This window comes from Ascaphus truei, chromosome 14 (genome assembly GCF_040206685.1).
Source record: "Ascaphus truei isolate aAscTru1 chromosome 14, aAscTru1.hap1, whole genome shotgun sequence".
NCBI lineage: Eukaryota > Metazoa > Chordata > Amphibia > Anura > Ascaphidae > Ascaphus > Ascaphus truei.
Genome location: NC_134496.1, coordinates 46,387,044 through 46,407,935, shown reverse-complemented (window position 1 = coordinate 46,407,935; position 20,892 = coordinate 46,387,044). Strand labels below are relative to the sequence as shown.

Here is a 20,892-nt window from a genome sequence, read left to right as displayed (position 1 = left end):
TATAATCTGCTTGACTGGCAGTGGAAGCTCATGAATATTCATGAGCACTCCTGCACTGACATGTGCTAGAGGGAGGGCAGTGCTGACAGAGGGGTGTGCCAGGGCTTGTGACAGGACATGAAGGGGCAGTGCCTTAGCAAATGGCTGTTAAAATAGAATACAAGAAAATTGGTCTTTCAAAGTTGTTTTTTAAAAAACAGAAAATGCTAAAAGTATTTTTTCTTACTACAGAACTGATTTATTAAAAACACACATGCAGGATATTGCCTGAACTGCAGCTTTAATGTGTCACCTGAAGTTTTACTATATCCTACACATCATGGTGACCACATCACTTATTATGCAACCAGAACTCTATGGCAACTACATGAATCAGCATTTGCAGTAATTAAAACCCACGGCTTACGCATGTCATCACATTCTTGACACAGCATAGAAGTAGTTTGGAGATGTGCTTATCAATCGTCGTAGAAAATTAAAGAATCTAGAGGCAAGCCTTATTTAACATAGGAGTGAAGCAGGTGGTCCCCAAAGCTGAACCCCATTGATGTCAGCAACAGGGACCCCCAGAGATATATACCTCTGTAGGGGGTGCCGATAGCCGCTCCGCTAGCTGGGATCACGTAATGCCGAAGTTCCAAAGTTCCCACGCTCCGCTGGCCAATTGGACCCACGTGACGCGGGAGCTTTAAACGTTTGCCGATACCGGCACCCCTTTGGAGACCCCCTGCTTCTCCAGAGACTTCCTGCTTCAATCCTTAGTTTTTAAAAAATGATAAAAAACACACAAATTGCTCCTTTCAGTGCCGTATCTGGGACTCGTTCCCAGGGTGACGTATACGGCTACCTTCCTGTGTGGTTGTGCCGAACCGATCTATTGAGAATTTGTACGGCGACTATAAACATCATGCGTATATTTCCATAACAATTACAATCCTCTCCGGCGGCCCCTGTGCTTGAAGGCACCATCATTTATTTAGGTAAATGAGTTTTGGGCAGTAAAATCGAGCTTCCGAGGATCTGCGCGATACTCCCCACCCCTCCCCCTCTTTGCATTTCGTTTTCACATATGAAAGAAGATAAAAACGAACACAAAAACAAGGCTGGTTAAAAATAGCACTTTGCCGGTGGCAAATTTCCATTAAACACATGGCCAGAGCAGACACCTGTTTGCGTTACTTGAACTTTATACACAAATTTCTCCACAGAAAACAGGAACCTGCAGCTTAAATTAAAATGTAGTGAGAAAAATAATGTTTTAAAAAAAAAAAAAAATCAAAGAGTACAGCAGACTAATTAAAGCAGCGGTGCTCAAACTGGGGGGCGCGGGCGGTTGCAGAGGTCCCGCGCTCTCCCCCAAGACATTTAAATTAAATGCCAGGGGACTGCGCGAGGCCTCTGCAACTACACTTACCGTGGTTCAGAAGCTTGATGTCAGGCGTCGGCATGGCAACGCTGTGTCACATGACGCCGCGTGAGGTAAGGTGGGGGCGCTCTGAGGAGAACAGGCGGGGGGGGGGGGGGCGCCTCAAATAAAGTTTGTGCGCCCCTGAATTAAAGGAACAATCCAAGCGGGTCATTTAAAACAAAAAATAATCATTAGCACAGGATTGAGGCAGGGGGTTACCGGAGCTGAACCCCATTTATTTCAGCTCTGGGGACCCCCTGCTCCCCGAGATATTTAACTCTGAAGGGGATGCCGGTATCTCCTGCAAGTTTAAAGCCCCCGGTAACATAAGCCAAAGGGAAGCCGCACCGGATGACGTCACTGCTTCCTATTGGCCAGGAGGAGCTTTGAAAAGCAGCCATTACGTGAACCCCAGCTAGCTCAGCCGGAGCAACTACTAGCCCCCCTATGGGGGTATCTATGGAAGCAGGGGGTTACTGGAGATGAAATTAATAGGGTTCAGCTTCAGAAACCCCCTGCGTCAATGCTATGCAAAAAAAAATTATAACCAAAAAATAAAAAAAAACAGTGGCCCCGCTTGGATTGCCGCTTTAAGGTGCAGTGTCGCACAGCACCCGTGGGACTTGCTTCATCTCCGATTGCAATCTGGCAACAAAGTGTTCAAGCCTTAATGTATCCGGAAAGATAGGGACTAAACTGGATCACCCAAAAACATGGAACAAGCTTTCATAATATGCACAGTATTGCTCCCAAGGGGGTCAAAAAAATGAGTGCAGCATAAAGGTTCTCTAGGTAATAATAATAATAATAATAAATAATAATAATAAATAATAATAATAAATAATAATAATAATAATCAAAAAAGGATTTACTTTGCCGTCTCGCCACAGATCACCATTTTTTAGCCAAATTATTGGACTTTTTCAAGTTTTTAGAACAATGTTGGGCCTGGTTTGTGTGGAAAGATATACAATAAAAAGCAAACGGTATGATCTGTACTGCTTTCCTCAGCCTAAAAATGAATATGCAGATCCATGATTGGCCAACAGATCTAAGATAAGGTCGCCCCAAATCCCCTACTGAATAAGGCTGAGTCCATAGAGACTGCAGCCGTGCGGAGGCGCGCTGAGGCTGAGGGAAAGCGGGTGCTCTCCCTGGCCTTAGTTCTCGCGCCGTCCGGGGGCGTGTCGGGGGTCGGGCCAGTGACGTCACGGAGCTGGTTTGTCCTCATTGGGCGAACCGCTCACGTGACCGGCCCTGCGCTCCCGTGAGCGCGAAAAACTAAAAATTATATAAGACCTACGCCTCCGCACGCCTGCGTGCATGCCACGGAAGCGTGCGCGAGCCCCAGCTAAAGCCGCTCTCATTGCGGCTGCAGGGGCTCACTGCCGAGCGTCACCGCTGACTCTGGACTCAGCCTAAAGGTTGCACTGTGTAAAAAATTCTAACAGCTTCAAACCAGACAATAATTTTAAACCCAAAGATGTAACTATTTTAATGGAGAGACGTGAATACGGCCGGCTTAGTTACGATTGCAAGGACAGAATGGGGGGGGGGGGGAGGGGTGAAGGCATTTTAATGTCAGAGAAATTAACAAATATACTGATGTTTACTATTATGTATGGTGGTGTGTGGAATGTAATTCATGTTAAAATGGATATAAAGCAAAATGGTGACACTGCTCATTTGCATGTCATTTCCCACAATCCCTGGCTGCAGTGGAAGCACTGAATGCTAAGCGATATTGGGGAAAGGCAGGGTTGCAGACCTGTCTGAGACGTGTGAATCGGCTCACAAGTGGTATTTTTAGTTGCAGTATAATTCAACAAATAATTGAAAAAGAATGTAAATCCAACATCTACTAGTGAAGTCAGCAAAAAAAAAACAAATCTACAACGACATTAAGCTCAGTTCCCTTAATAGATACCAATAATGAAAGCAATGCCAAAAGCTCATTAATTTCAATAACGCAGACAAGCACACCAAACCTATTTGCTACATTCAGTAATTGCACAAGAGATAAGAAACCAATGTTAGGCCAAATTTAAGATAATTAATATGTAGTTAAATAGTCTACACATGCTTGTAAATTTACTCCAGTGAATGGATTGTCGCTGTTCCCGGTGTTTTGGACCAATATTGCTAGTTACTGGATCTTATATATCACTTGTGAGCACATTCACACGTCTCAGACAGCTCTGCAGTCCTGCTCTTCACCATCATCACCCAGCATGCACCGCTTCCACTGCAGCCAGGGATTCTGGGTAATGACATGCAAATGAGCAGTGTCACCTTTTGCTTCATATCCATTTTAACATGGACCCCTATAACCTTATACCTGCCGCGTTACACAGCTTTTTCAGTACAGCCTTTTGCGTCTTTTTTGGAAGTCTAAAAAAAAGCAGAATGGAGACGAGAACGCCGTGTCCGAACGGAACTTTACTGCAAACAAATCAGGTTTGAGTCTCAATAACGGAGTCCCTGTCCGGGCACGTAATCTCCATGTTCTTTTTCACAAACACTAGGATTGGAAGTTATTTCGCTACAGGGAGGTTTCATTGTCACTGCAATGCTCCGAAATGTAATGTGCTGCATTCAGCCAGAGAATTGTATAAGTGAAATGTATCAAACGACATCACCGAGACCAGAATGAAATCGATAGAACACAAAATGTTCAATGGAAAAGGTCAAAAATAAGTAGACTGCATGAAAATAGAACTTTCGTATTAGCAGTATTCTGTCATAGCATATTTGGCCGGCTGTGTCGTACAAAACCGGAGGGAACATTTTTTTGCTGGTCAAAAATGGCAATTTCTGCCTGGTCTAATTATGGCAAAACTGTGGCAATCCGTCTGTTTTTCTTTTGCAAGACTGTGCCACCGCAGAGTCTTACTTTTGGCGGATATACGGTTGTGTTCTGGTTCCTCCCGTCAGTGTTGTTGTATAGCATTTCTGCAGAGTAAAACTCCTTGAGAAAACGCATATTCTGCGTGAAACGCGTGGGAGGACTAGTCTGTTCACCACTTTTTGTACGTATTAATAAAGCCTATCATTTGTCACTATTTTGGGGAACCCCAGTTTTTCATCTCGCATGGGGACCATCCGGATCGTGTGTGAGTGCCTCAGAGCAACTTCCATTGCTACTACGGAGTAATATATACTGCTCCGCATCAGTAGTAACTGATGTGAACAATTGAAAGGGAATAATTGTGCGTCGATATTTGGTCTAGAAGAAATAGAATTTGTTTTTTTCCTGAAGGTCTGTGTCTGTACCTTAAAACCTTACTATATCTAGGTGAAGAAATTCTCTTTACATCTCATGGTCAGGCACCATTTCACGTTGTTCTTGAGCTTGTAAAAAAAAAGACATATGTTGCCCAGTGATGACTGCCGCTTGTCCCGATTCTGGAACAATTCTCTATGCAAACGCCCCTGGAATGGCCTCGATCATGGCCCATATCATACCCACGGTCCTCGTGGCTGCTTCGCTGTTCTCAATCTTTTTACTTCCTTTTATTTTTCGTCGCATACTACACAGGGGGGGTGTACAGTGTCAGTCACAGATAACATTCGAATGCACTGTTTAAGTAAACCCTTGCCTGCTTTATTCAATGTAACATCGCCGGAAGAAGAGATCAGTGTATCTCGAAAGCTCGCACAAATAAAAGCATTTCGTTAGCCACAGAACGGTATCGTCTATTCATTTTTGAGAAATATATTATACACACATACATACATACATGGTGGGTGTTGGGTTTGTGCGTTTGTTACTGCCACTAGGACTACCATCAATATGGTAAAAGGCTCTGGTGAGAGAGTTGTCACTGAAAGTACACAGAAAGTGTAGTGCAGGGGTGGCCAAATCCAGTTCTCAAGGGCCATCAACAGGTCAGGGTTTTAGGATATCCCAGCTTCGGCACAGGTGCCTCAGTGCCAAAGCTGGGATATCGTTAAAACCTGACCTGTTGGTGGCTGTGAGGGCTGAGTTGGCCGCCCCTGGTATAGTGACTTATCCTTACTCTGAAATGCAATCTCGGGAAAGCTTTGATGAACATGACCGATGGAGAACATGTAGATAAGCATCTTTGGAGGTTGGTGGTTGCCATGAAGCCGCTTTTTCCAGTATATTTATATTAATTATTGGTCAACATTCCTCTGAAGATTTGAGAACAAGGAATAGATTTGGTTATGTTCCTGAAAAACGTCTCTTGCTCTGGAATAATTATTATATTCCAGGAACCTTATTACGTGAAAGGAGGCTTTCTTCTGAATCTTGCAGCCTTGACACGTGAAACGTCCGTGGAGGAACTGTATACTTCGACTTATGTTACTGCAATTGTCAACTTAAGTTACTATAAATGCTTTCTGAGTTATTTAACTTAGGTCTTTTTTTTTTCTTCCAGTATCCGTACTGTATACTCTCTGTATGGACTGCAAACCGAATCGGTCTGTTCTAGTCTTGTACCACCTGGCACTTTATTCTGCCGCCTATCCAAATGGCACGTGGTGACAGATCGTAAAAAAACGCTAGCTGCTAGAGAACACGAGAGGAGTTTCTTACTCCATCAGGCTTTCCTGTCATTCTGGCGCGGAAGGACTGGGACGTTCGCTTCTAAACCCCTCCATCCTCCCTATACTCCGGCAACTTCTGAATAAATATCCAGACCGCAGAACTCTAAAAAGGTCTAATATTGCAGGAGGACATTTATTCTTACCTCCGGAAAATGCCAAAAGCCTCAAAGAAGACCCTTTTTGAAAAGCATTTCAGATCTACGGGGTCTTTAAAAGCAGAACCATTATTCTAGAGATTAGTTGTTCTCTTTGCTAGACTAACTACTGGAGAAACATCTTTAGGTGCTCACCCCACGTGTGAGAACCTTCGTCTTTAAGAAAGATAGATCGGTTGGAACAGTTTAGACCCCAGATGTTATCTGGAACGTGCCGTTCCCGCTATAATATCCTTAACTGCTGTCTGCACGGGAAGGGGACGCTCTTCTTTCTGTACACCCATAAACATCTGCTCTTTTGTGTCATGAACCTCTAACATGGTCTTAAAACAGTAATGCTACATACCCCCTTTGTCTTATTTTTATATGTACACTGTGTGACCATGTATAATTCGAAATTCTTACCCAAGCTGCCAATCGTTTGGTGCTCCTGTTATAAATCTGTCAAAATCCTGGTTGTGTGCCTAACTAAATGGCTGCCTTCTAACTCTGTGCTGCAGTCTGTGAAATTCTGTCACTGATATGTAACATTATATTATTAAGTGTAACACATCCACCGTGTTACAGTTTTCAGAGTAATACAGTCTTCTGTTTGGAACACAGCAACAGGTCTGTTCGTGATACTTTGTTGCCAAAGGGCAGAGTTAAAAAAAAAAAAGTGTGTCTCAGAGCCCGTTTCAAAAGATGATGTGAAAAGGACTTTCTAAATGGTTGCTGTAGGAACCATAGGTTGATCAGTACATTTAATAAAAATGTAAATATGGCTTTGGGAGTTTTAAAAAATGCAGATCGTAATATCCAATACTTTAGCACTGATTTGATTGGATGAACATTGGATTTTTCACGTTTTACTGCTTTACCCAACGTGTCCATTTCTGCTAGTAAGAATGTGGAATATTCTTCCGTAACGTCACATTTCTCCTCAGATGATTCCATGTCTGTATCAAACGGCATTTGTTGCATACCATTAGGATTAGAGCGGGCCCCGGGCCTATCTGGTCCTTATGCAACCAGACACAAAGTTATGGCGAGTGTTAAAACAACAAAGTGTCAAAAACCGTACAGTGTACAACGCAAAAATAAAAAAGACCACTTCTGAAAATTCACGTCTCGGACGGGTCCACAGCCTGCCTTTCCTCATTATCTTAGCATACAGGGCTGCCACTGCAGCCAGGGATTCTGGGTAATGAAAAGGAAATGAGTACACAACTTCACTTTCTGCTTCTTATCCATTTTAACATGGGACCCCTATAGCCTCATGCCTGCCGCATTGCACAGCTTTACAGCATAACCTGGGTTACAGAAGTGCAGAGTCAGTAAACCTGCTCACAGACAGGTTTGTTTCAACCTTTTGGGTCTCTTCAGTGGGAGGCTGGTTACTGGCCTTGCAATGCTAAGCTGGAACGTGGCTACAACCAGACACAACGGAAGTTATGAGTAAACAAAGTAACAAAAACCCTTCACTGTACAGTGCACAGCAAATAAAAATACCCCCTGTGAGCCCGTCCCGAGTCAGACAGCTCTGCGATGCCCTGGAGGTGTCCTAGCGATTCAGCTGCTTGCTGAAAAGCGGATATGCTCTTTAGCATTCACCCTTTAAACCAGCACATACATTCCTGCATTTGAGTAGGGGTTTCTCCAGCACTCAAATGTTTCAAGCAATCCATAAATCTATTTTTGTATTTGTCTGGTAGTCGCTGATCACAGCCAAAGCATAACACATTCTTACACTTAGCTGAAGCTTTCTTACGTGTCACAGCATTGTTAGATGGACACGGTTCTTAACCCATGGGTGCTCAACTCTAGTCCTCAAAACCCCCTCAACATGTCAGGTATTCAGGATATCCCTGCTTCAGCACAGTTGGCTCAGTCAAAGATTGAGCCACCTGTTCTGAAGCAGGGATATCCAGAAAACCTGACCTGTTGGGGGGGGGTTGAGGACTGGAGTTGAGCCCCTCTCTGCTGAATCATAATATTCCAGATGGTAATGCAAGTAGATATTAAATAAGACTTTTGATGTTATCCATGAATACAAAATTATTTCTGCATTTTATAGCATATCAAATAGGAATCTTACCATTTAAGTAATCCACAATGTTAAAGAAGGTATAATACAACACAGGGGCGGCCAACTCCAGTCCTCAAGGGCCACCAACAAGTCAGGCTAACAGGATATCCCTGCTTCAGCACAGATGGCTCAATCAGGGGCTCAGCTTCAGCACAGGTGGCTCAATCAGGGGCTTAGATTCAGCACAGGTGACTCAATCAGTGATTCAGTCACCTGTGCTGAAGCTGGGATATCATGGAAACGTGCTGGGGGCGTTTGAGCACTGGAGAAGAGAACCCTGCCATAACCCTTCCGAGTTGGGAATAGGACTAGAAAACAACATCGCTACAACCACAACAACAGCTGGAAGCCGAATAGCAGAAAGGAACGGCAGCCTATGGCAAAAAAAAACACCTGCTGAGCAGTCGTAAAAAAATAAAAAAGGCAGACTTCCTGAGCGCCTCCTGGCAGAAGTCTCGGCGCACTGAGCATCCTTCTTCCGCTTGGCTATGCGGTTTAACCAGGCTTACGTGGAACCAAGTGTTTGTGGCATCCTAGGTCACTTCCGACCACCCCTGGTATGTGCGTCTCAAGGGTCGAGGTGTCAGACAGGCAGGAAAGGAGATGGGGCACTACCCAGTATACCAGCAAATGGGCCCACAGGAATGGGGCCGCAGGAAAGCTCCATTGGGGCAGCAAGGGCTCCATTGGCAGAGACCCGTAAAACGTTAAAATGTGACATGTGACCCAATCCTACAGAACCCCAGTAGGACCGGAACACAGACCTTACATCCCACAAAAATGTAACTCTTCCTAAAACAGGGGGAGGAGGGTGCAAGGAAGGTAAATTCACACACAGTTGTGCACTGGCATTTGGAAAACACCAAAAAAGATTTTCGATGCGATTTTCTTTGTAACATGGCATACAGTGCGTATGTAGATCTTTAGTTGTAAGCCACCATCCGTATACACAGCGCTTCACAGCAGTAATACAAAACAAAATAATAGGACAATGGGAATAAGTGCCACAGAAAGCTAGGCATAGGGAAAAGAAGTCCCTGCCCCGAAGAGCTTACAATTTATATTACAGATAACCTTTCATTGTGTAACACTGCACTGTTACCATTTCATATACGTTTTGTAAAGTGTTTCCTATATGGGTTTTTTTCTACATAAGAGGGTAGTTATGATTCCCTGATAAAAACAAATGTTACAATTATGTTAACTGGGAAGGTAGAACCATCCAACAATGATCAGTCGTAATATCACTTCTACAAGGCACCTTAACATTACATCACACAGGAGTTCTCAAGCCTCCCCAACAGGTCAGGATTTCAGGAACTCTCGGCTTTCAGAGACTCAGGCAAAGACTGAGCCTCTCATTGAGCCATCTATGCTGAATCAGGGACATCCTGAAAACCTGACCTGTTGGGGGGGGGGAATGCTTGAGGACTGGGGTTGAGCACCCCTTACATTACAAATAACATTCCCAATTCATGTGCCCTCGATCATCACTTTCATTTGCGATGCAACGATAAAGCAGAATTACTATTCTTAAATTCATAGGAATATCATGTACCACTTAGATTTCAGCAGCAGCAGCAGCATTGAGAGAGCTTCCAGCTGTTATTGCACGTGCATCTGCTTCATGGTTTTCATTCATTCTTTACATAAAGTATATTTTCCGTTACTTGCACATTAATGTTACATGTCAGAATCCCCAGTGATTTTCTACCTTTTAAAGCAGCAAAACCTGCAGATGTAACTTTTTATTATTACAGCATTGAAGCAGGGGGTCTCCGGAGTTGAACCGAGTTAATTTCAGCTGCGGGGACCCCCTGCCTCCAAAATACTTACCTCCGTAGGGGGTGCCGGTATCCGCCTTCAGTTTAAAGCTCCCAGTCACATGGGCCAATAGGAAGCCACAAGGGACGGCGACATCACGGCTTACTATTGGCCCACATTATATTTAAAGCTGCCATTTCGTTAGCCGTACAAGCTCCCTGGCTGCAGATACCGGCACCCCCTACGGTGGTAAGTATCCCTGGAAGCAGGGGGTCCCCGGAGATTAAATGAACACAGTTCCGCTCTGGAGACCCCCTGCTTTAATACTGTAATAAAAAATACAAATTAAATCACAATGTGCTACATGTTCTGCTTCTTTAAATAGTTCTGCGATTCTTTAACATTCCTTCCGACTTTGTTGGATGATTGTTTTTTGATACAACTCCCCAACAATACAATATTTATATCCTTCTTTTTGCACTAATTATGAGCCCCACCAGCTTTGATTAAATCCATAAATATACCTTTTATTCTATGCTCCAATTTGTTACATAATAAATTCTGAATAACCAATTCAAAGGGCACTAAAAATGCCATTATTAAATGATCTGCAGTTACTTTTGATGACCTCAAACTTGTCAACACAGTGTGCAACCCCACAGCAAAAGAAAAGCACTAAACCAAATTCATGAAATGGAAAACGACAGGGTGGTTTTGTTTTTTTGTTAAAAAGCAAATGGCTATATTACCTTATACGATACACGAGACGACACAAGAAGATCTAAGCCAGGAATGGATCAGTCCAAAGAAGCAAATCTGGCAAACAAAAACATTTTTTAAGTTAATAATTATGAATAAATACACAAAGTATATAGTAACTTTCAATAAATAATGGTAAGGAGGTTTAGCTCATGACACAACATTGAAATAAACATCTAAAAAGGTGGGTCACCAACAGGTCAAGTTAAGGATATCCCTGCTTCAGCACAGGTGGCTCAATCGAAGACTGAGCCACCTGCGCTGAAGCAGGGATATCCTTAAAACTTGAACCTGTTGGTGGCACACGAGGACTGCAGTTTTTCCCACCCGTGCTGTAGGACCTCAAGTTAAGACAAAAATCTATACAAACCTTAATTATTGAAAAGATAAGTTTCAGGAAATTAGGAAAGGTACTGTGAGACGAGAGTAGCCTACTAATAATCAAAGGAAGTGATGAAAAAGCATGGTGCGTTGTCAAGGTAACGTTACAATTTTCAGATGTACCCCAAGTATTATTTCATAGTAAAAATTGCATGTACCGGAATGTATCAGATGTTCGGGACCATTAAGAAATGACTTTAGCTTTGTTGAGCGAAGTGAAATGCCGACCAAACATTTCAGTAACGTCGCAGCAGTGTCACTCTGCTGATATAAACACAAGATACTATACGCTTTAACAAAATTAATGCCAAGAAGCTTATTTCTAGTATCTGAAGTTGGTGCTGAGATTAATAATTTATCAAAGAGGCAAACCAAATGGCCAATTCTTTTTTTAAACACAGGTTTGAAGCATGGGGTCTCCGGAGCTGAATCCCATTACTTTCAGCTTCGGGGACCCCCTGCTCCAGAGGTACTTGCCTTCGAATCGGGTGCCGGTAGTCGGTCCCCTAGCAGTGATCACGTGATGGCGGTGTTTCAACGCTCCCGTGCGCTGCTGGCCAATAGGAAGCTTTGACATTCGGTGCGTGGGAGCTTTAAAACTTGTAAGATATCAGCACCCCCTACGGAGGTTAGTATCTCTGAAAGCAGGGGTCACCTGAGCTGAAATCAATAGGCTTCAGCCTCAGAAACCCCTTGCTTCAAACCTATGTTAAAAAAGATTACCCAACACAAATATGAAAAATTAAATAATGTGCCCCGACTTACACTGAGTAATTAAAACAGGGCTGGCCAAAAATATAAAATACTTAGGAACCAGCCAGAAGTTCTCTGAGTCGCATTTTGAGAGGCGCTGTTGAGGGCATTTCCAGCTACACCGCTGCCCTCTCTGTGTCACTATGTATCTGCGACACATGGACAGACACACACACACACACACACACACACACACACACACACACACACACACACACACACACACACATGCTCAGATTAGCACCGCCCCCAAGCACCTCTGCCTCCCGCTCTCCGATCGACTCACATAGGCCTGGGACATAGTGAGTTTGTCCGAGCTGAGGCGGGCTGAGGCTCAGGGAAAGCAGTGTTTTCCCTGGCCTTAGGCCTGGGACCCGCTGCGCCCGGTGGTGCGGGTGGCCGCACGAGCGTTCCCCACCAGCAGGGGAATCCTCCCGAGCTGGTCCCAGTCCCCCCTGGCTGCACAGCTCACTACACGCTGTGACGCGTCAGCCGCTAGGGGATTCAAGAGAATTGTAATCCCAAGCGTCGACGCGTCACGTGGTGTGGCTGTGAGCCAATGAGGAGGGGAGGCTTCGGGAGGAGGAGAAGCTTCGGGGAGCGGGGAGGAGAGTGTGGAGGGAAAGTAGCGTGAGCGCCTGCCTGTGTGTGAGCGCCTGCCTGTGTGTGAGCGCCTGCCTGTGTGTGAGCGCCTGCCTGTGTGTGAGCGCCTGTCTGTGTGTGAGCGCCTGAGTGCGTGTGTGCCTGAGTGCGTGTGTGCCTGAGTGTGTCCGTCCGTGTGAGTGTCAGCGTGTGAGTAGGGCAGCCCGCAGCAGCTCCCTCCTGCAGCCTGGGAGCCCGTGGAGGGGGTAGCTGGTCCCTCCGCTTAAACCACGCCCCTCTCCGCTTAAACCACGCCCCTCCCTCCCACTCCAGCCCCGGCTCCTGCTCCCTCCAGACCACATATTGCCGTCTGTGTCTGTCAACGCCCCTCCTGTCTGCAGTGCGGGCGCGCTGACTGAGGGAGCGGGGCCTTAGCCTTACACAGCGCGCCGTCAGGGTGCGGGACGGGGGTGGGCCAGTGACGTCACGGAGCTGGTTCGCCCTCATTGAGCGAACCGCTCACGTGACCGGCCCTGCGCTCCGGCGAGCGCCAAATTTCAAAACTGTGAGACACACGCGCTTCCGCACGCTTCCGGCTGCAGGGGCTCAGTTATGAGCAGTAGCACGCCTCAGCGCATAAGCGCTGACCATGCCCGAGGCCTAAGGCTGCCGACAGGGTGATGCTGAGCGGGCGCGCGCTCAGCGCGATCAAACACATTGCTACAATGTGTTTGTCCAGCGTGAGCGCACGTCGCTGAACTGATTGCAGACAAGTAAATTTGTTGCTGGCGCGTCACGTGAGCAGTTCGCGCAATGAGGGCGAACCAGCTCCGTGATGTCATGGCCACGCCCCCCTACGCACGCAACCAGCAGGCCACAAATCTCCCGAGCAGAATAAGTGCCGAGCTCGAGCATCAGTGCACCCTCACTCACCCTGCCTGCAGCAGCAGTGACTTGACAATCAGGACAGTCATCCCTTCAAACAGCACAGGTGCCGGGGGGGGAGGGGGGAGAGAGGGGGAGGGGGAAGAGCGGGGGTCGGGGGAAGAGCGGGGGTCGGGGGAAGAGCGGGGGGAGGGGAAAGAGCGGGGGTCGGGGAAAGAGCGGGGGGAGGGGAAAGAGCGGGGGGAGGGGAAAGAGCGGGGGGAGGGGAAAGAGCGGGGGGAGGGGAAAGAGCGGGGGGAGGGGAAAGAGCGGGGGGAGGGGAAAGAGCGGGGGGAGGGGAAAGAGCGGGGGGAGGGGAAAGAGCGGGGGGAGGGGGGAGAGCGGGGGGAGGGGAATTTAAGGCGCCCTGGATTTTTCCATCCCTGTAAAACAGCTCTGGGTAGGGCGCTTCCCCTTTAGCTTGCCTCAGGCGACTGATCACATTGCTAAGCATGATGAGGGAAGAACTCTCGGGGATGTATTATTTGTCAGTTACTATTTCGATGCTCCACAGCTATCTCACAAACATTACCCGGTATCACCAGATGGTAGCTGGTGTGAGTAGAGTTCCTGGATACATGCACTTAGATTGTAAGCTCTCTGGGGCAGGGTCTCCTTCAGCTTTCCATTGTAATTTACATGTTGCACTTATTCCCATGGTTTATCATGTACATTATTTAGCTCCTATTGTAATGTAAAGCGCGGCCTACATGGTTTACGCTATGTAAATTAAATAATACATGCAAAGGCCTTCATAAAATATATCATGTGTGTTTGGTCAGTTATACAGGAGAGGCTAGATGCACTCACAATTACGGTGAAGAGCTGCCACGGTTGTTCAGAAAGCCCCAGCAAGTTGGGGGTATATCAAAATTTGGGAAGAAAGAAGACAGCACTACGGTGGTATTGGCAAACATGTTTTAATAGTGCAAAAGTACAACAATCAAGTTTGCAAAGACCACTGGAGTGCCATCTTCTATCTTCCGGGGGGGGGGGGGGGGTGTGTGTGTGTGTATATATATATATATACACACACACACACATATATATATATATATATATATACACATACACACACACACATATATATTTATATATATACATATACACATACACACACATATATACATACATACATACATATACACATATATACATACATTCATATACACACACGTTTCCAATGACAGCAGGGGACGCAATGTAAAAATCTCAGGCCGTTTAACAAGCTGATTATTTTACATTTGGCAGACAAACACCAGTAAAGAAGTGTTATTTCAACGATACCAACTAAAAGCAGCAGTCACCTTTAAATTATTTATTTTTTACCTACACAAAACTCTGTGCCCCCCCGGGCTAATCCCTGGTGCCCCAACCTTTGGGGACCACCCAATGATACAGATGGTTGTACTCCTTTTTGAGTGTGTACGACGAATATATACTTTTTAAATCTACAACAGGGCTGTGGGGTCAGCCACAGAAAGTCAGAACCTCTCCCCGATGATGTTGCTGCTTTCTATTGGTGGCCAGAGTGAGTCTGGCCAAGAAACCATATTGTTTTTTCCAGGCAAATATTCTTCCTCTGTGAACAAAACAGTTACATTTAGAGAAGCAGAGTCTCCAGAGACTGGGACTCCGCAGATCAGCTCTGAAGGAGCCCCTGGTTAGTGTAGTATATTAAAAAAAAAAAAAAATACCAAGCACCTTGCAAAAAAAATAAATAAATAAAAAAAACCATCAGAGTGGACCGCTGCTTTCAATTTGCCAATGCTGGAGAAATCCAAGCTACCTTGGGATAAAAACCAAGAGCAAACCTTAGGCTGGAGCCAGTTTCATATCTGCAAGTCACAAACGTGTGTCAATATTGCCCTTACGATGGACAAAAATGTGACTGATGTTTTACTTCTTTTACTCTAGCATAACTCACTCAGTACCCTGCAAAAAACTAAAGCACAGAAAACAAGAATATGAAATTATAACTCTCAGGTATATAACAATATGATGGTTATTTTATCGAGTACAAATCCACAAAGTTGCGTTCAGCTTCGTGCTCTGACATAAGTCCAACCACTCCGTGTCATTGGGACCTGACAGACCTTTAAGCTAACAAACCGGTACCACGTTATGGACCACCAGCTTTCCTCTTCACATACATAACTAACCATCAATTACTACCGTGTTAATTGTCAAAAATCCAGGAAAGAGGCTTCACTTTTCTTAATCTACTAGAAACCTTTTATGTGCCGGAGGCACCTTCCACCGCCTTGCAACCAAAGACATGATCTAGGTCAGGGGCGAACCGCATTTAACCCTCACACGGTATGTAATAAAAAGCAGATCTCAGTGTGCAGAGGGCGGTTTCATTAACCCTTACAGTGACAGCATTCTGCAATGCTCGAAACCCAGCGGCGATCACAATAAAATGTCTTCAGCCGCTGCGCATTTACCACCAAGGGGTTTGATGCGTTGCGGACCGTCGCTGAGCCCCTTCATTGCCCATCCCGTTTATTTATTAACCTTTTCACTGCCGTGAGAGCATGTAACGCATTTGTGGAGAGCTCTCCTCCGGCAGCGAAATGGTCAAAGGGCCACAGCAGCTGAACCTTTGCTTTTAAACCCGATGGCCAGAGAAACATGTGTATATGAGTGTGTGTATATTTAAGTGCAATGGGTTGTGGGACACACTGGCAACAAATGTTAACAACCCCCCCATGTGCACGGTCCTGCTCCTACCCACCCCATATGTAAATACCCTCCCTATAATGAGTTGAAGGGGCTGCAGCCTCCAATCACTGAGGGTACATAAATGAATGAACACCCCCCTCCCCTCCCACATACTCTGCAGCGCGCCGGGATCCAGGCCCCACGTGTGCACCGCACTCGGCTCATTCAATCCCGCACCCCGATCCGGTAAGCTGCGGGCGGCTGTGAGGAAGCAGACCCCCGGGGAGGATGTGCGAAAGGAGACCCCCGGGCAGCTGTGAGGGAGGAGACCCCCGGGGCGGCTGTTAGGGATGAGACCCCCGGTGAGGGAGACCCCCCCCGGGCGGCTGTGAGGGAGCAGACCCCCGGGGCGCATACACCGTGCTCGCGCGGGTGATTCAAAGCCCGGACCCTGTCCCCCCCCTCCCCCCGGAGTTCAACAACAGCCTGCGGGACGCGTCGCACTTCCGGGTGAAGGTGGCGTCGCTCAGTGAAGTGACGTACAGGGGGTGAATTTCCGGTGCTTCAACGGCATGCGGCTGCAAGAGGGGGGGTAGTGGGAACCGGAAGTACAGACATCCATCTACCAGCACGTGGTCCCCAGTAATCACCTCCCCAGCTGCACAGCAGAGAGAGCCTGTGCGGGCCTCACAGCCACAGGCAGCGGCTCCCAGCGCTGGGAACTCTCTCTCTGTCCCATCCCATTTCTCAGCATACCAATGTGTATGAAAGATATATAGATAATACCTTGTACGATAGATAATGCACAGCAAATTATATATACTGTGTGGATAAATATAATTATTACATTTAAAAAAAAAATCACACAGGCAAGTCTTTTTCTTAACCCTTTTGCTGCCAGAGGGGCGTGCAACACATTCCTCAACCAGCCCCTCAGGCAGCAGAAGGGTCAAAGCGTGGATTAGTAATACATGTAGTGATACTCTAACTAAACTAAATGTGCTAGTAAAGTGCTTATACCTGTGAAGTTTGACAAACTTTGCACCAATTCCCATGTTCTAAATGCTGTGAAGCTGCTTCCCAGCGCTGGAGAAAAGATCAGCTTCATCCAAATCAATGAGGCTAAAATCTCATTCAGCACAGGAAGCATGATCCCCGTTAATCTCAAGTGATCTCCCCCTAACCTCACCCTGTCCTATAGTCTCCCCCAAATCCTCAAGTCACCCACCTCACTGATCCAATCGTCTCCATGGTCAGACACATCACCATCAAGACTAAATCCAGAGACCTGACACCTACCCACCAATCTCACAATACACCTAACCCATAGCCTGACCATAATGTTCCCACCCCGGCCCACCACAAAGACATTTACCTCCTATCCCGTCACTTCCCTCATCCCACTGTCCTCACCCTTTCCTAAAGTCTCTCTTCAAAGCCCTCCAAAGTCACCCACCTCACCGATGCAATCGGCTCCATTGTCCCCACTGTCAGACCCATCACCATGTCATCGGCAAGACTAAATCCAGAGACCTAACCCCAACCCCTGCCCACCAAGCGAGCTCTCAATACACCTAATCCATAGCCAGACTATAATGTTCCCACCCTGGCCCACTACAGACCTCTTAACAAGTACTCTATGCCCATTACATGAAATGTTGCATATCCAACGCCACCATTATTTTACTAACTAATGCGCAGCACTCTGGATAAGGGCGCTATATAAAGGTTGTTATAAATAAAGAAGCAGGATACTGAATAAGAGCATAAGGTCGGGTTTCACTAAGCCCCAAAGCCGGGTATCTCCCTGATCCAGCGTTAACTGCCAATGACTTGTAGTTAACACCGTATCGGGGTGCGCTACCCCGCATCGTGCTTGTTCCAGCTCCTTTTTAAATATATTTACAAGTTTCTGGGCAACAGTTATAGAACAATGTCTAAAGACGTTTTCACCATTGTCAGCGCAGTCTTGTCACTTGAATCAATGCTTTTATCTCTTTACATTGAACTGCACAAATCATAAAAAAAAAAGTTGTTAACATGCTTTTAAATCAATTAGTTGCTTTACGAGTAATTCAATCCTTTAAGCAAGATATGCACAACAAACAACACGCTTCCCTCAACTTTAAAAATAATTGGTACTTCAAAAACTTCATACTTGTCAAAGTAATTTCCTGTACATATTTTTTTGTGCTGTAAAAGGCAATACAAAACACTGCTACATGGTGACAGGTCAATGACAGTATTTTGGGGCCTCACACAGTGTCATCTTCAGAAATTGTCAATACATTTCCACCAAACTGACACGATGAAACCCAGAGCCTGGGCAATTAAGAGAAAGGACTTTACATACAAACATTAAAGACAAATAAATCAAAGCAGTCTGAACATCATGGTTTAGTCGCACTAGTTTATTTTTCCTAGCCAGTTATGACAATAATGTGCTTGTGGGAAATAAATGTAAAGATAAGGTTACAGTGCCGGTGACACGATGGGTGACGTCAACCGTCGCCACCGGCGAAAGTTGTTTCGCCGGTCGGCCGCATCGCGGGATTCCCACAATTTGATTTGTTCAAGGGCCGTCACGTGACGCGACGGCTCTTGTAAAATCACATTTTGCCGGCGGCGGGTTTTCGCGCCGGCAACGTCGCTTGTCGCCGTCGTGTGCACTATAAGCGCATGCGGCGGCAATGCTTTTGTTTTGGGGCGAATTCGCGTCGCCAGCACTATAAGCACGGCCTAACACTCAAATTATTCGCTATTTGAATTTATAAGACTGTATTTATTTCCAATTCCACAGTGATGGTGCTTTATTCATATATACACACACGGCCCTGGCAAAACGGAAAGGGCGAAACGCGTGTCGGGTAGATGATGCATTTGTGAAGACGACATATGGTTGCAACAGCTGGCTAAACTGCAAAGCCAACGGGCCATGCTATATCACCTGGGCTACTGAACAGCAGCATGGATCATCACTATACATTTATTATATCAACCGGAGTAGCTGTATTTATGGTCAGCGATATAGGTATTGATTTTTGTTTTCAAACACTGGAACTAATCAGTTTTAGAACCATGTACATTTTTTTTCAAGAGAATCTTTTAACTTTTTATTTTATCCCTCTTTCTGATATTTCTCTTTTTTTGTTATTTATACATACAAAAAAGTATGTGTAGGTATATGTGTATATATTGTATTGTATGTCTTTATTTGTATAGCGCCATAAATGTACATAGCGCTTCACAGTAGTAATATACACGGTAATCATATCAATAACAAATAATATAAATAACGGGTCATGGGAATAAGTGCTTTAGACATAGACGTAACATTTAGGAAGAGGAGTCCCTGCTCCGAGGAGCTTACAATTATATATATATATATACACATATACACAGACACACATTTATGGTGGGTGAAAAAGGCAACAAGAAACCTCCACCATATTGCATATAGCAAATAAAAATAACTTGTGAGCACATTCACATGACTTCGGCAGGTCTGCATCCATGCCTTTCACCAGTATCCCCAGCATACAGTGCTTCCACTGCAGCAAGGGGTTCTGGGAAATTACATGCAAATGAGCACACGTGTCACCTTTTGTCTGAAAAACCATTGTTACATGGAGCCCATATATGCTAATGCTTGCTGTTAACACAGCTTTAAAGCACCGCATAGATATCAGATGCAAAGCCAGAGAAACCATTCACAGACGTTTCAACCTTAATGGGTATCATCAGTGTGAAGTTGATTGTACACTGATGCATTTTCAAGACTGTAGGGTTTACCACCATGTTTTAAGTTATGGTGGGTGAAAAAGGCAACAAGAAACCTCCACCGTATTGCATATCTTATACTATATTAGTGAAAGCACTGTATGTTTGCCTGCCTGCCTGCCTGGATGTCCGGTGTCCCTAGGGGAAATCTCATTGGTCCCTTGGGCCGCCCCCGCACACCTCTCATTGGCCTGAGGCGGAGTGACGGGCCAAAGGGGACACACACACACACACACACACCTCTCTGTCCTCTCCCCCCCCCCATCACACACACCTCCCTCTCCACTCACCTCCCTCCACCTCCCGCTCCACTCACCTCCCTCCCGCTCAACTCCCTCCACCTCCCGCTCCATTCACCTCCCTCTCCATTCACCTCCCTCTCCATTTTCACTCCCTCCCGCTCAACTCCCTCCCCGGCGCAGGGACAGGCAGTGGGCAGGGCAGCCTGCCGCTGCCTCCACTCACCTCCCGCTCCCTCCACCCACCTCCCGCTCCCTCCACTCACCTCCCCTCACCTCCCGCTCACCTCCCTGGCGCGGGGACAGGCATTGGCCAGGGCAGCCTACCGCTGCCACGCGGCACCTAACCTCCCTCCCGCTCAACTCCCTCCCCGGCGCGCGGACAGGCAGTGGGCAGGGCAGCCTGCCGCTGCCTCCACTCACCTCCCGCTGCCTCCACTCACCTCCCGCTCCCTCCACCCACCTCCCGCTCCCTCCACCCACCTCCCGCTCCCTCCACTCACCTCCCGCTCCCTCCACCCACCTCCCGCTCCCTCCACTCACCTCCCCTCACCTCCCGCTCACCTCCCGCTCACCTCCCTGGCGCGGGGACAGGCATTGGCCAGGGCAGCCTACCGCTGCCACGCGGCACCTAAGATGGCGGCGGAAGGAAGGACCCCTTCCTCCCTCGCGGACTAACATGGCGGCGGCCAGAAGGAGAGGTGAGTGTGTGTGAGTGTGTGTGAGTGTGTGAGTGAGTGAGTGAGTGTGTGTCTGTGTCTGTGTCTATGTGTGTGTGTGTCACAGCGTGACAGTGTGTGTGTGGGACACTGTGTGTGTGTCTGTGTGCGTGTGTGTGTGTGT

The 20,892-nt window shown here is 46.5% G+C and overlaps 1 protein-coding gene across 4 annotated transcripts in view; it reads right to left on the bottom strand.

Annotated features, from left to right (window-relative positions):
* The window catches only part of TBL1XR1 (TBL1X/Y related 1), a 102,235-nt gene that overhangs the window by 41,212 nt on the left and 40,131 nt on the right, over nucleotides 1-20,892 (bottom strand). The window contains exons 1-2 of one of the 4 annotated variants that reach the window (XM_075570752.1): nucleotides 16,205-16,529; nucleotides 10,717-10,783 (exon numbers count right to left, since the gene is read on the bottom strand). The gene's annotated coding sequence lies outside the window, so the exon portion shown is untranslated. Of the gene's footprint in view, nucleotides 1-10,716; nucleotides 10,784-11,265; nucleotides 11,372-16,204; nucleotides 16,530-20,892 lie in introns of those variants that run through there. The other 3 variants (XM_075570755.1, XM_075570754.1, XM_075570753.1) reach the window with 3 other exon arrangements.